The sequence below is a fragment of the Scyliorhinus canicula genome, chromosome 1, assembly GCF_902713615.1.
Source record: "Scyliorhinus canicula chromosome 1, sScyCan1.1, whole genome shotgun sequence".
Classification (NCBI taxonomy): Eukaryota; Metazoa; Chordata; class Chondrichthyes; order Carcharhiniformes; family Scyliorhinidae; genus Scyliorhinus; species Scyliorhinus canicula.
The window spans coordinates 196,702,815-196,717,556 of NC_052146.1; the positions used below are offsets into that span (position 1 = coordinate 196,702,815).

The 14,742-nt window shown below is 51.8% G+C and overlaps 1 protein-coding gene across 3 annotated transcripts in view; it reads left to right on the forward strand.

Annotated features, from left to right (window-relative positions):
* Positions 1-14,742, forward strand: part of cfap61 (cilia and flagella associated protein 61) — a 490,576-nt gene that overhangs the window by 65,741 nt on the left and 410,093 nt on the right. The gene's annotated exons all lie outside the window — the stretch shown is intronic.

The following is a 14,742-nucleotide window of genomic DNA, read 5'->3' on the forward strand; positions in this document are numbered from 1 at the left end:
GATGCTCCCTCCACTCTCTTATATCTCCTCCACTGCCCCCAGATTCTCAGAGCCGCCACCACCATCGGACCTGTGGAGTATCGGGCCGGCGAGAACAGAAGAAGTGCCGTAATCAGTACCCCCAAACACGTGTCTTTACGTGACGCCGCCTCCATCCGCTCCCACACCAACCCCTCCCCCACTTCCCAACTCCCCCACTCCCCAACTTCTTAATCATGGCTATATTAGCCACCTAGTAGTAATTGCAAAGGTTCGGCAGCGCCAACCCACCCTCCACCCGACTGCGCTCCAGCAACACTTTCTTCACTCGTGGGATTTTAGCTGCCCACACAAAACCCGCAATAACCTTAAAAAAGGCCCTTGGGATGAAGACGGGGAGGCACTGAAAGACAAACAGAAATCTGGGGAGGATGATCATTTTCACTGTCTATACCCTCCCCGCCAGTGATAGCGGGAGCATGTCTCATGTCTTAAAGTCCTCTTTTATTTGTTCTACGAGCCGGGATAGGTTTAACTATGGGAATAGGCCTCCCATTCCCGGGCTACCTGGATTCCCAAATATCGAAAGCTCCTCCCTACCATTCTCAATGGCAGCTCTCCCAGTCTCTTCTCCTGCCCTCTTGCTTGGATTGCGAACATCTCGCTTTTCCCCATGTTCAATTTATATCCCGAAATATTGCCAAATTCCTCGAGGATCTACATAACTTCCCCATCCCCTCCAACAGGTCTGAAATATACAAGAGCTGGGTCATCTGCGTAGAGAGAGACCCGGTGCTCCATCCACACACACCCCCCCCCCCCCCCCCCCCCCCCCCCCCCCCCCAATTATCAGGCCCCGTCTCCAGATCTGGAATGCGGCCCAACATGCGCTGCATAAAACCCGCATCGTCCCAGTTCGGGGCGTATGCGTTAACCAACACCACCCGCTCCCCCTGCAGCTTGCTGCTCACAATCACATACCACCCGCCGCTGTCCGCCAGCACCTTTAACGCCTCAAATGACACCCTCTTTCCCACCAGGATCGCCACCCCCCGATTTTTTGCATTCAGCCCTGAATGAAACACTTTGCCTACCCATCCCTTCCTCAGTCTAACCTGGTCCGCCACCTTCAGGTGCGTCTCCTGAAGCATGGCCATGTCCGCCTTCAGCCCCTTCAGGTGCGTAAACACACGGGCCCGTTTGACCGGCCCATTCAGTCCCCTCATATTCCAGGTTATCAGCCGGATCAGGGGGCTCCCTGCCCCCCTCCCCCGCCGACTAGCCATAACCCTTCCTCTGCCCGCCACTTGCACCACGGCAGCAAACCCCAATCTCGACACCCCCTGCATACTCCAGCTCCTTCCTGGCCATTCCAGCAGCACCCAGGTACCCCCAGCCCCCCCCTCTCAGCTAGAACCCCCCCCAGCCGCGTTACTCCCTCCATAGTACTCCCATAAGCCAGCTGACTCCTGCTGACCTCGGCAACTCCCGCCACTCCTCCGACCCCTCCCAGTGTGGGGCTACTCCTCTTCCCCAGTGCCCACCAGCAGGCTCTCCTCCTCCCCTCCCGCTCTCACGCGGGAAAAAAGCCCGTGCTTCCCAGCTCTGACCCCGCCCCCAACCCTCAGCGCGGGAAAAAGCCCGTGCTTTCCACTTGCCCGACCCCGCCTCCTCGAAAGCAGCTCCCATTGTTGGCCCAATCCCCTCGCAGGGCCCCAGCTCCCCTTCCCACCATCAGCTCCCCACACTGCAAGTCTACCCACCTCCTCGAGCCCATCCACCGAACCCACGCAAAAAAAAACAGGTTCCCACCCGCCCTGAAAACGACACAGAACCAGCATTAAACAGAAAACCCCCCTCAGAAAATAACACGGTTACATACAGACCCCCGCACCCAACCCTCAGTTTGAGTCCAACTTCTCGGCCTGCACAAAGGTCCCGCCTCCTCTGGGTACTCGAAGTAAAAATGTCGGTCCTTGTAGGTGACCCACAAACGCGCCGGCTGCAACAGGCCGAACTTCACTCCTTTTCTGTGCAGCACCGCCTTCGTCCGGTTGTACCCGGCCCTCCGCTTAGCCACCACCGAACTCCAATCCTGGTAGATCCGTACCACCGCGTTCTCCCACCTGCTACTCCGCTCCTTCTTGGCCCACCTGGGGCGGGATTCTCCCCTACCCGGCGGGGTGGGGGGTCCCGGCGTAGCGGAGTGGCGCCAACCACTCCTGCGTCGGGCCTCCCCAAAGGTGCGGAATTCTCCGGACCTTTGGGGGCCAAGCCCTCACATTGAAGGGCTAGGCCCGCGCCGGAGCGGTTGGCACCATGCCGACTGGCGCCAAAACTGGCACCAGCGGCCTTTGACGCCCGGTGCCGGGGCTGGCCGAAAGGCCTTCGCCGGTTCGCACATGTGCCGGTGGTGATGTCAGCGGCAGCTGCCGCTGACATCACCACCGGCGCATGCGCGCTGGGTGATTCTCTTCCGCGTCCGCCATGGTGGAGGCCGTAGCGGTGGCGGAAGGGAAAGAGTGCCCCCACGGCACTGGCCCGCCTGCCGATCGGTGGGCCCCGATCGTGGGCCTGGCCACCGTGGGGGCACCCCCCAGGGTCCGATCACCCTGCGCCCCCCCCAGGACCCCGGGGGCCCGCTCGCGCTGCCAATTCCACCGCCACCAGAGGTGGTTCAAACCTCGGCGGCGGGAGAGGCCTCCCAGCGGCGGGACTTCGGCCCATCGCAGGCCAGAGAATCGCCGCAGGGGGCTCACCGCTCGATGCGGCGCGTTTCCCGCCCCCGCCAATTCCCGGGTGGCGGAGAATTTCTGCCACGGCGGGGGCGGGATTTATGGCGGCCCCGGGCAATTCTCCGACCCTGCTGGGGGTCAGAGAATTTCGCCCCAGAGCGCACACTCCTGGTCAGCGAACCGGTGGAACCGCACCAGCACCGCCCGTGGCGGCTCATTCGGTTTGGGCCTTCTTGCCAGTATTCTGTGGCCCCCTTCCAGCTCCAGGGGCCCCTGGAAGGACCCAGCTCCCATCAGCGAATTCAGCAGGACGACCACGTCTGACCCCTCCGAAAGGCCCAGGATCCGCAAAGTTTTCCGCCTCGACTGGTTCTCCATCTCCTCAAACCGCTCCTGCCACTTTTTATGGAGCGCCTCATGCATCTCCACCTTTACCGCGAGGGCTGAGGCCTTATCCTCTCTTTCAGAGGCCTGCTGTCGGATCCCCCGGATTGCCACCCCCTGGGCTGTCTGAGTCTCCAGCAGCTTGTCGATGGAAGCCTTCAACGGCTCTTGCAGCTCCGCTTTGTGCTCCCGAAAGCAGCGCTGGAAAGTCTCCTGCAGCTCCTGCGCCCACTGCATCTATGCCTCCTGGTCTCCGCCGGCCGCCATCTTATGCTTCTTCCCTCGCTTTTGCTTTGGCGCTGCCACCGCTATCTTGCTCGCCCCACTCCTGGTCCAGGCCATATACCGCTGGGGAAATGCTGCTGACTCCTTCCCACGTCGGGAACCGTCGAACAAGTACCGCTGGGGGCCCTAAAAAGAGCCCAAAAGTCCGTTCCTGGCGGGAGCTGCCGAACGTGCGGCTTAGCTCCGCATAGCCACAACCGGAAGTCATAAAGTTCCAGATTAACACCTGCTCGCCCCCCACTGTGCTTCCGTGAGTCGGCTGACTAGGCTGACTTGATAGCTCCCACCCATGGCACCAAATAATCTGTCTCCCCATTGTTCTCTCCCCTCTGCCCCCACTTGGACAAACATATTCAAAGCATCACATTCCCCAGTAAACAAACAACAGAAAAAAAACAACCCCAGAAACCAACCCCCCTCCATCCAGCTCCCAGTAAGACAAAGTTAACTTTAGCCATCAAAATAGCACATTACACTACTTATTCAAACCAGCACCAAAAGTGATTTTCAACAAATCACCAGTACAGTACTCTCCAAGGATTCACTGTCCTTGGTGAAAGTCCATGGGTGCGATTCTCCGACATGGAGACAGAGTGTTCGCGCCGTCGTGAACACCATCGCATTTCATGACGGCGCGAAACGGGCACGGGAACTACCGATTCTGGCCCCCACAGAGGCCTAGCACGGCACTGGAGCGATGCACGCCGTTCCAGCCTCTTAGAAGGTTTACTATGAGCTACCTACCAGAAATCACTGATTGTATCAAGCCCAATGTGAGTTTGATCACTTTATTCATAGTGATCTGAATAATTCGTCCACAAAACGTTGTTCTTCCTAAAGTGAGTAGATTACTTTCTTTAGTCTGCCTGATAATTTATAGGATTTTGAAGAAGTTCTTTTTTCTAGTTTTGACCTACAGTCTGATTTACTCAAAGCATTACGATTTTTCTTGAGGTCCCTGCATACCATATAAAGCATTACACTTCCAGTATCTTTTCTATCGGTGCTTTTCTGGTAAATCATTTGGACGTCAACAGCATTCAAAAAGCATTCTACTTGCTATTATTTTTACTATTTTGTTGTTTTTGCCTGACATCTTTTTCTCTCCCAGCCTTTCTTAACAGCACAATGCAAAATCTCACTCATGTCAGAACCTTTTAGTGTTTGACCAAAGGGTCTTCCACCCTTGAATATTGTTCCATCTCAGGATTTGATGGCCATTTCATTTTATTTCCAACAGTGAGTACTTGTTTGCCTGGTAGTTGCAGTTGCTGAACACTATGGTTAGTCTCTAAGCTCTACTTCCATTTGCTACATTGAGCTGTTAACTGTTTTTTTGATACAACTAATCTTCATTCCTTTCCACATTGTAATGGTTCTGCCACATACAGTCTGGAAATATTTTCAAAAATAATTTTATTGAACTTTTGAAAATGTACATTCCGGCTTATGTGCAAGTATATTTTGTGAAAGTGTACACAAACACCATTCTATAAAAGTTAATATCTACATATATATTTTATGAAGCCACTGTACAATTGGATTGCATGGTGCTTGGGGAAAAGATGTCTCCTAGCATTACTGCACCGGGAACGATAGAGGGTTGGGAGGTGGTACGTAGGTTTGATTGAGTTTACTCTGGATTTTCAGGTTATTACTTAGGTTCCAGTAATGTGAGAGAGAATGAAAATGTTTTTTATCCTTGTCCCCTTTGTCTTGTGTTGCTGTTCTTGGGTGGCGGCGGGGATGGGGATGAGGGGGGGGTGGGAGGGGTGCAATTGAGTGAATGGGGGGAGAAGGGAGAGGATTTGTAAGCAGAATGTTGTTTTATATTCGTATGTAAAAACTGTTGTGTTGCATGCTGTTCAGAATGGGTTCTTATTGTGATTATTCCAACATTGAACTGCAGAGGGCACTAAATATTATCCTAAAGAATAGAGATGAATTTATGTTAACCACATAGTTCAGTTAAAGGCCGAATCATGATACTCAACATGGGTTGGAGGAAGATTTGCTTGAGACAAATAATTTTAGTTTTGTATTTTATGATCCTGCCTTTGCCTGTGTCATACCCATCTTTGACAATACAGTACCGAATTCACAAGCTATTTCACTGCATATATCTGTTTATCTTTCCACCCACTATGCATCTTTTTTTAAAATTGTACTGTAGCCTCCTGGGCATTATATGCGAATCTGCACAAACATTCTATGGAATTCACAGCCCTTTCAAGGCAAATGCTTATTTAGGGCAGGGCCTTGGGTGAAACTATCTAAATTTGGAATTCCTAATCCATGCCTTGGCTAGTGAGTTGAGCTGTGTGTGGCAGACAACAGTTTAAGAAATGAGTCATACCAAACTCCATAAGAGTGCATGTGGGCCCCATTGCTGGGTCCAGGCCTAGTTAGAAACCTGGATACCAAAGTATTGGACAATTCCCTTACATTGCTGGGGACGAGTAGAAATATTGCTGATTCTGGTATGCAGGTGAAAGTTGGGGATTGGGGGAGATTTGTCGGCATCTTGCTTGTCTTGTGCTTCGCCCTGTGCTTTTGAAAGGTCTGTGTCCAAGACTGCCATACTTGTGTTACCAGTTGCTATCTCTTCTGCTTTCTTACATGATGTTGCTTGCGACTTGCGACTGTTTTTGTTGCTGGTTGGTTGGTGGGATGAAGTTCTCCCAGTCTTATCTTATTTCCTCTTATTTTGTTGTGTCTCTTGATTTTCGTTGTTTATTTTGCAGCAGCCTCTGACGTGGCGCTGGTTGTCGTTGTGTGTTGAGATGTTTGCAGAGGTTTAGGCATCGCGTCATTTCTGGGTGGTGTAACCACGTCCACTTCTGCGGCTTCATCGACATGCTGGATCACCTCGGCTTCTACTGCCGGCCTGAAGGATGGAACTGGGGGTCGTCAGTTTCACCACTTCTTGGCATGCTGGAGCATCAGTGACTTGCTCTTCATCACTGGAGATGACTATACTTTCTGGCTGAGCTGATCCAGGCACTGGGTCTTCTTGATCAAACTCGCAAATTTGCAAGTGGCCTGTGGAGCTGCATAACGAGATAACCATTAGCTTGTGCTCAGAGTCAGTGTCAGAGTTGCCTACTATTGCAATCTCCACGTTGCTGTAATCAGTATCTTCATCTACGACCTCCCATTCGATATCAATGTCGTCAACTGCTTGGGGGTAAATTACCGGAGCCATTTCAAGGACTTGTAACGGTCACCGCATGCCTTCGAGGCCAGTTTTTCCAAGATTGGGACCACTTCTTGCTTCACTGGTTCCATCAATAACAGATCTTCGGTTGTATCAGCTGATGCGACCATCAATTCACTCAAGACACGAGTAGAAGTAAACAGTGGCTTTAATCGACTTACAACTGAGCCTGCCTGCGACCAGATGAACTGAGGGCAGGCTTGCAAGACTGCAGCACTTTATACTTCCAGTTGTGGGAGGAGCCATGGGCGGAGCCAAGGGTGGAGCCCTGTACATGCTCCTCATCTGCCCCTGTGGGCAGAGCCGCGCAACGGCTCACAGATGGAGCCCACAGGGACACAGTGACACGTAGTGTGAATTATATATTCACCACATTCACCCCCTGTTAAAAAATCAAGTCCGGTGGGGGTGATGGTGTGGTGATCTCTACCACTGTATATATGTGTGTGCTTGCATTAGGGGATGTATGACAGTACCTGTATTACAGGTTTGCTGGTAAGCCCCTGCCAGCTAGCTCTGCCCGAGGGAGCCGTATAAATATGCATGAGTTTCCCTGAGATGCCATTCTACAGCTGCAGCCAGAGGAATAGCATCTCACTGTAATAAAGCCTCTCTTGTACCTCATCGAGTCTTTCGTGTGCAATTGTTAGCGCCACAATTTATTACAGTGAGATTTTCCAACACCATGGACATCAGAATCAAGCCTGTGTGGTGGTCCGACTGACCCTACGGTCCAGGAATCTCCCGACCTCCCACTGGCAGGAGGTCCTCACTGACGCGCTCCATGCAATTAGGCCCCTCCTGTGTACGGCCACTAATCAGACTCCTCACGAGCGATTGTTTGTTTCTCCTAGGGGCACTACCACGGGGGCCTCGCTTCCATCCTGGTTGAGGCCACCGGGCCCTGTTCTCCTCCGGAAGCACGTCCGGACACATAAAACAGACCCGCTGGTAGAGAGGGCCCTACTGCTACATTCAAACCCCCACTACGCATTTATCGAACACCCAGTCGGCGGCAGGACACCGTTTCCTTCCGGGACCTGGCGCCTGCAGGGTTCACCACCACCACTACCGGCGAGGTACCTCTCACACCACACCCCACCCGACCCCCCACGCCCTGCGCCCCCTTGCCTACAGGTTTCCTGCGCCCCCTTACACCCATCACACCGGTCAGGATCGAAGCTCGGAACGAAACACCCCCGGAGTCCACCCTCAGATTCCCACCGGACATCAGCACACAGCCATCCGAAGCGGCTGCAACCTCAGTGCTCCGCCGATCCCAGCGAACGATTCGAGCACCGGACCGACTCAACTTATAGACCCGTCTGTGGTGCTAACAATTGCACACGAAAGACTCGATGAGGTACAAGAGAGGCTTTATTACAGTGAGATGCTATTCCTCTGGCTGCAGCTTTAGAATGGCATCTCAGGGAAACTCATGCATATTTATACGGCTCCCTGGGGGCGGAGCTAGCCGGCAGGGGCTTACCAGCAAACTTGTAATACAGGTACTGTCATACATCCCCTAATGCAAGCACACACATATATACAGTGGTAGAGATCACCACATTCGCTCCCTGTAAAAAAATGAGTCCGGCGGGGGTGACGTGAAACTATAATACATAATAGTGATATAATTACGGGGGGGGGGGGGGGGGGGGGGGGGGAAGGAATCAAGAGTCCATCGGGAAACCCTGTGCCCGTTACAGGTTGAGTCGGACCGGCGGTCGGACGTTCAGTTGCGAGCGACGCAGCAATGGTGGCGACGTCTGCACAGGCGGTGTCGGTGACAACGGCATAGGTGCTGGCGGTGTTGGTGCTGGCCAGTGGTGGGATGACTCCGGGAGCGAGCCGAAGTCTTCCATGTCCTCTAGTGTGGGCAGGGGAACGAGGGATGGACCCGGAGGGGCTGAATTTGCGGGCGCCGGGACAAAGGAGGGTGGAGCGTGGGTAGGGAGGGGTGTGGGCATGGGATCGGCACCCGCGGGAGCCAGGTCCCTGAGCGAGACTGTATCCTGGCGGCTGTCGGGGAACTCCACGTAGGCATATTGGGGGTTCGCGTGGAGCAGGCGTACCTTGTCCACCAGAGGGTCTGCCTTGTGGTGCCTGACATGCCTACGAAGAAGGACTTGCCCTGGAGCAGCGAGCCAAGTCTGGAGCGACACCCCGGATGTAGACTTCCTAGGGAAGGCAAAAACACGCTTGTGGGGTGTATTGTTAGTTGCGGTGCACAGCAGTGACCGAATGGAATGGAGCGCGTCGGGGAGGACCTCCTGCCAGCGAGCAGCTGGGAGACTCCTGGACCGTAGGGCCAGCTGGACGGCCCTCCACACCGTCCCGTTCTCCCTCTCTACCTGCCCGTTTCCCCGTGGGTTGTAGCTGGTCGTCCTGCTGGAGGCGATACCCCTGCTGAGCAGGAACTGATGCAGCTCATCACTCATGAACGAGGATCCCCTGTCGCTGTGGATATAGTCGGGGAAACCGAACAGAGCGAATATGGAATCAAGGGCCTTGATGACGGTGGCAGACGTCATATCCGGGCATGGGATGGCGAAGGGGAACCTAGAGAATTCATCGACCACACTAAGGATGTAGGTGTTGCGGTCAGTGGAGGGTAGGGGCTCTTTGAAATCCACGCTGAGGCTTTCAAAGGGGCGGGACGCTTTCACCAGGCGCGCGCGGTCTGGCCGGTAGAAGTGCGGCTTGCACTCAGCACAGACCTGGCAGTCTCTGGTGACTGTCCGTACTTCCTCGACGGAGTAGGGCAGATTACCGGCTTTGACCAGATGGTACAACCGAGTGACCCCCGGATGGCAAAGGCTCTCGTGCAAGGCACGGAGCTGGTTCACTTGTGCGCTGGCACATATATCTCGGGAGAGGGCATCTGGGGGCTCGTTGAGCTTGCCGGGGCGATACAAGATCTCGTAGTTAAAGGTGGAGAGCTCGATTCTCCACCGCAAGATTTTGTCGTTCTTGATCCTGCCCTGCTGCGTGTTGTTAAACATGAAGGCTACTGGCTGTTGGTCAGTGAGGAGAGTGAATCTCCTGCCGGCCAGGTAATGCCTCCAGTGCTGCACCGCTTCAACGAGCCTGGGCCTCCTTTTTAACAGACGAATGTCGAATTTCGGATGCATGGAGGGTGCGGGAAACGAATGCCACGGGTTTGCCTGCCTGGTTTAGAGTGGCGGCAAGGGCGACATCTGAAGCGTCGCTCTCTACTTGGAAAGGCAGTGTCTCGTCTACTGCGTGCATCCCGGCCTTGGCTATGTCCGAGCGAATACGAGCGAAGGCCTGTTGTGCCTCGGCCGTGAGGGGAAATTTTATGGACTGGATTAGTGGGCGGGCCTTGTCCGCGTATTGTGGGACCCGTTGGGCGTAGTAAGAAAAGAACCCCAGGCAGCGTTTGAGAGCCTTGGGGCAGTAGGAGAGGGGAAGCTCCATGAGGGGGCGCATGCGGTCGGGATCGGGCCCCAGTAGTCCGTTCTGGACTACGTAGCCGTGGATGGCTAAGCGGTTTGAGCGGAACACGCACTTCTCCTTGTTATACGTGAGGTTGAGGAGAGATGCAGTGTGGAGAAATTTAGCAAGGTTGGCGTCGTGTCCTACTGGTCATGGCCGCAAATGGTGACATTGTCTAAGTACGGAAACGTGGCCCGCAGTCCGTACCAGTCAACCATTCAGTCCATTTCTCGCTGAAAAACCGAGACCCCGTTAGTGACGCCGAAGGGAACCCTAAGCAATTGATGCAGTCGACCGTCCGCCTCGAAGGCAGTATAGGGACGGTCCGATTTACGGATGGGGAGCTGGTAGTAAGCGGACTTCAGGTCAATTGGCGAGAAGACCCGGTACTGTGCAATCTGATTGACCATATCGGATATGCGAGGGAGGATGTACGCGTCGAGCTGCGTGTACCGGTTGATGGTCTGGCTGTAGTCCACGACTATCCTGTGTTTCTCCCCAGTTTTAACCACCACCACTTGGAGAAGGCCTGTCGTTTGCTGGTGGGACAGCTCTGCCGGCAGGCGGCCTGTAGGAGATTGTTCAGATCTGAAATAGAGTGAGGGGTCTGGTGACTGTGCCGGAGCAGATGAACAGGCCATTTGTGGTGTTTTATAAGAGGTTGTTTAGATTTGAGCCCCTGGGGGATGAGTCGGATATGAAGGGGTTTTTGGAGGGGCTGGAGTGTCCCACAGTGGAAGAGGAGTTTAAGGCAGCGTTGGAGTAGCCAATGGGGATTGAGAAGGTTCGGCGGCGATAGGGAAAATGCAGATGTGTAAAGCACCCGGGCTGGAGTGTTCCCGGTGGAATTTTGATAAGAAGGTTTCGGACAGACTAGCACCGCTATTGGTGGAGATGTTTGGGGATGCGGTAGCTAGGCGGAGTCTGTCTGTGCGGAGACTGCACGTTCTCCCTGTGTCTGCATGGGTTTCAGCCAGGTGCTCCGGTTTCTTCCCACGAGCCCTGAAAGACGTGCTTGTTAGGTGAATTGGACATTCTGAATTCTCCCTCAGTGTACCCTAACAGATGTGTAAGAGCCTTTGTGTAACAAGCTTTTTCCTCATCTCCCCGCTAATCCTTCTGCCACTTAGCTTTAATCTATGACCTCTGGTTTTTGAACTTTCTGCCAAATGAAACAGTTTCATCCAATCTATTCTATAGGCGTGAGTCTCCCGAATCGGCGCGATGGCCCGACGCCAGCGTCAAAAACAGTGCGAACCACTCCGTTGTCGGGCCGACTGGAAGTAGCGGAATTCTCCGCACTTCCGGGGGCTAGGCCAGCCTGCACCGAAGGGACTGCGCGAGTTAGCGCATGTGCAGAACCCCTGCCGTGGTTCCACACATGCACAGACCGACCGGCGTATTCTGGCGCATGCGCAGGTGGGTGTCTTCTCCGCGCTGTCCATGGCGGAACCCTATAGGGGCCGGCGTGGAAGGAAGAAGTGCCCCCACGGCATAGGTCCACCCGCAGATCGGTGGGCCCCAATCACGGGCTCTCCCCGGGGTTGGATCCCCCCGCGCCCCTCCAAAGACTGCACCAGCCAATTTACCTGCCAGGTCCCGCCGTGTGGGACCACGTCCAATCCATGCCGGCGGGACTGGCCACAAACGGGTGGCCGCTCGGCCCATCGGGGCCCGGTAAATTGCCAGGGGGGGCCGCTGCCAACGGCCCTCGACTGGCGTGGCATGATCCCCGCCCCCACCCGAAAACCGGCGCCGGAGAATATGGCAGCCAGCGTCGGAGTGGCGGGGCGGGATTCGCGCCGCCCCCCCCGGGGATTCTCCGACCCGGCGGGGGGTCGGAGAATCCCGTCCTATATCTCTGTCTCTCACAATTTTGTACACCTTAATAATGTCATCCCGTAGCCTTCTCTGTTCCAAGGAAAACAGCCCCAATTTCTCCAATTCTCTTCATAGCTACAATTCTCCAGCCCTGGCAACATTCTAGCTCTCTCCAAAGCAATTATGTCCTTTCTGTATTGTGGTGACCAGGACTGCACACACTACTCCAGTGTGGCCTCACCAGTGTCTTATACAGTTCCATCATTATATTCCTACTTTTGTATTCTGTACTTCTGCCAATGAAAGCGAGCATTCCATATGTTTCTTTGCAACCTTGTCTATCCATGCTGCTATCTTTAGAGACTTGTGCACTTGCACACTGAGATATCTCACTTTATCTACCCCTCTCAGTATATTCCCGTTTATTCTGTATTCCCTTTTACTGTTTGACCTCCCTAAATACATTACCTCACACTTAACCCAGCTGAATTCCATTTGCCACTTTCCTGCCCACCCGCCAACCCATCTATATCATTTTGGAGCTTACAACTATCCTCTACACTACCCATTACACAGCCAATTTTTGTGCTGTCTGCAAATTTCCCAATCGTGCCTCCAACGTTCAAGTCCAAATTATTAATATATAAAACAAACAGTAGGGATCCCAACACAGCAGCCTGTGGGTAGCCACTTGAAACTATTTTCTATTCGCAAGGGCAGCCGTTGACTGTTTTCCCCTGTTTTTCCTGTTACTAAGCTAACTTTGGATACAATTTGACACATTACCCTGTATCCCATGAGCTTTTACTATTTTGACCAGTCTGCCATGTGGGACTTTGTCAAATGCCTTACTATAATCCATCTAGACAACATTCACTACACTACCCTCATACATCCTCCTTGCCATTTCCTCAAATAATTCAATCAGATTTGTACAGCATGACTTTCCTTTAACAAAGCATGCTGACTCTCCCTGACTAGTCCATGCCTTTCTAAGCATTAGTTTATCTGATCGTTCATCTGATTGATTCTAACAATTTGTCCACTACTGAAATAAGACGAACCAGCCTTTAATCGTTTGGCCTTTCCTTCGTACCCTTTTAAAACAACGGAACTGCATTTGTATTCCTCCAGTCCTCTGACACCTCCATTGTGATGAATGAACATTGGAAAATAATCCTCAGATCATATTTCCTCCCTGATCTCCTTTAACATCCCTGGAAACAGTCCATCCAGCCCTGACTTATCCACTTTCAAGGATTCCAACTCGTCTTATACGTCCTCTCTCATTATGAGTATCCAATATTTCGCTCTGCTTCTCTTGATTACTATATTTGCATCATCCCTTTCCTTTGTGAATACAGAGACAAACATTTTAAAATCTCTTCCCACATCCTCTGCATCTTCACCCAAGTTCACTTCTTCATCTCTGATAAGTCCCACCTTCTCCTTAACTATCCTTTTGCTCTTTATATACTGGTAAAACATTTTTGCATTTTCCTTAATCTTGCTTGCTAATATTTTTTCATGATCTTTCTTTGATTTCCTTATTTCCTTTTTTACTTGATCACTGTACTTTCTATACTCCTCTCGGCTATCTGCAGTGTTGAGTTCCTTGCATATATCATAAGCTTTTTTTCCTGTTCAATCTTACCCTATATTTTTCTAGACAGCCATTGGGGTCTAGATTTGGCAGTACCATTCTTAATTTTGGAGGGGACATGTCTGCTTTGAACCCTATGGATCTCACGTATTAATGCTTCCCACTGGTTTTACAATGATTTATCCTTTAGTCCACCTCAGCCAAATCACTTCTCAGTTTTGTCAAATTTGCCTTCCCTCCCCCCGGTTTAAAACATTTACTTCTAATTTATTTCTGTCTTTTTCAATAATAATATTAAATCTAACTGAATTATGATCACTATCCCTGATATGGTCACCCATTGTCACTTCACCCATTTGCCCATCTTTATTTCCCGAGACTAAATGCAGAATTGCATCTCCTCGCGTTGGGCTTGTCACATATATATTTGTTAAATTCCTAATCACAGTACATGAATTTTAAACCCTCAATGCCCCTTATATTGTTTGAAACCAAGTTGATATTGGAGTAGTTAAAATCTCCTACTGTTATTGCCCTCTTATTCCTACAGGCAGAAATTTATCTGCATATATGTTGTTTTATTTCTTTCTCACTGGGCATCTGTAATATACTCCTAGTAGTGTGACTGACCCATTTTATTCCTAAACTCAACCCATAAAGCCTTATGTGTTAACCCGTTTAGTATATAATCCCTTCTCACAACTGTGATTGATTCTTTAACCAATAATGCTACCCCACCTCCTTTTTTGTCACCCACTCTATCCTGCCTGAAACTCTATATCCAAGGATATTGAGCTCCCAATTTTGCCCCTCCTTTAGCCGGATTTCCTTGATAGCAACAACATCCTGCTGCCATGTATCTATCTGTGCCCTTAGCTCATCTGCTTTGTTTATAATAATACTTGCATTGAAGTGTGAAGAGTTCAACCCCGTCAAGGACACATTTTGTCTATGTTTCTTGTATCTTTCCGAGTCGCTAACTACATCACTAACTAATGTTCTACCTCCTGTTTCCTGATCTGAATCTGTCCTATCTTAGCCTACCCTTAGGTTCCCATCCCCCTGCCATGCTAGTTCAAAACCTCCCAATTGGAACTACCAAAAGCCCCCTTCTAGGATATTGGTCCCAGCTCTGCCTGAGTGCAATTCGTCCGGCTTGTACATAACGCAGGCATAATTTATAGTTTACGTTGTAACAATATGTGGCATTTAAACATTATGGTGCAAACACTAGGAAAACATTTGTAATGGTGATTGAA